The sequence below is a fragment of the Malurus melanocephalus genome, unplaced genomic scaffold, assembly GCF_030028575.1.
Source record: "Malurus melanocephalus ecotype Western Australia unplaced genomic scaffold, MMel_1.1 scaffold_1698, whole genome shotgun sequence".
Lineage (NCBI taxonomy): Eukaryota > Metazoa > Chordata > Aves > Passeriformes > Maluridae > Malurus > Malurus melanocephalus.
In genome coordinates, this window is record NW_026624930.1 from 5896 (window position 1) to 7615 (window position 1720).

Consider the following 1720-nt stretch of genomic DNA (forward strand, 5'->3'; position numbering starts at 1 on the left):
CCACTCTGTGACCCCTCCCCCTCCCGAGGTGGCCGGAGAGGGGGGTGGGGAGGGGTCAGCGGGGAATTTGAGGGGTGGGCAGCAGGGCAGGGGTGCGGAGGGAGCTGCGGGGGTTCGATTTGGGGGGGTGGGCAGCGGAGGATGGGTGCGGGAAGACCCCAACCGTTCTATCTGACATTTCTGCGTCCCCCTCCCCAATCCCGGGAGGGAGTCGGGGGGAGGCAATTTGGGGGGTGGGCAGCAGAGGGTGAGTTCTGGGGGATGGGCTGTAGGGAATGGAATCTGGGGGGCATTTTGGGGGGCTTTTTTGGGGGAGGGGCACCAGGGGAATAGCGTTTGAAGACCCCAACCCTCCCCATAACCTCACTGTGTCCCCCTCCCCAATTCCGAGGAGCCGTTGGGGGGGCGATTTAGGGGGTTGGGCACCAAAATAGGGTTTTTGAGGGGATTTTGGAAAACCCCAACCCCTCCTCCTCGTGTCCCCCTCCCCATTTCAGCCCCGAGGCCCCGGGTTTGCCCCCCCGGCCCTGGTCCGGCAGTCAGGACTCTCAACTCGGGGGTCCACCCCCTGCTCCCGGCCCTCCCCCACCCGGAGCCCCCCGCACCCGGCGCAGCAACAGCTCCGAGGCTTTGATCGACTGGGGGGGACCCCCGGAGACCCCCCCGGAGGCATCGCGGGGTCGAGGGGGGGGTCCCGGCGCTCCGGGGGGGGTCGCCGCTGTCCCCCCTTCATCGGCGGAGCAGCGGCGCAGTCAGAAGTGGTTGGCGCTGGAGGGGCTGCGGGACTGGTACCTGCGGCACACCGGGACCCCCCCCGCGCCCCGCTTGGGACCCCCACCCAATACCGGGCCCCCCGCCTCTTGGGCACCCCCCCCGCGCCGCCGGGACCCCCCCCCGGGGCTGCCGCACTCGCTCAGCTACGCCGGGGCCCTGGCGCCCAGGTACGGGGGGGTTCCCCGAGGGTACCGCGCCCCCCTTTTTTAAGGGGTGGAGGGATGGGTTTGGGGAGGGGGAAGGGTTTGGGGACCCCCCCCGGGCTGTTGGGGAACCCCCCGTTCACTGGGGAGCATCGGGTCTGAGTGACCCCCCTCCCCCCCCGTTTTGGGGACCGTGCCTTTATTGGGGATGTCCGGATCTCCCCTATCCCAAATTTGGGGACCCTTTTGTCCTTTGGGGATCCTTTTGTCCTTTGAAGACCCCCCCTCCATTCACGGGGACCCCTCCCATCCATGGGGACCCCCATTTAGGGACCCTCCCCCGTCCTTCACGGAGTCTGAATTGTCCCCAAATTGGGGATTCCCACTCGGGTCCCTCCCCCCAAAACCCCCCCTTTCACCCCCACACCCCCTCCCCAAGTGTCCCTCCCCATTTGGGGTCTCCCTGCCCCAGTTCCCCCCAATCTCTCCAATTTTGGGGCTCTGTCTGACCTTTCGGGGGGGTCTCTCCTACCCCCTCCTCTGTTTTTCCCCCCAATTTTGGGGCTCTCTCTGCCCTTTTGGGGGGGGTCTCTCCTGCCCCCTCCTCTGTTTTTCCCTCTTTTCTCCATTCCGGGGTCCCGGGTTGGGTGACAGAATTCGGGGGGTGGGGCGCAGGTTTTGGGGGTGTCATTTTGGGGGGGCCTAACATCTTTTTCTCTTTTCTTTCTTGTTTTTTTCCGTTTTTCTGTTGATTTTTTTTTCTCTCTTTCCTTTATTTCTGCTTTTCCCCTTTTTATGTCACT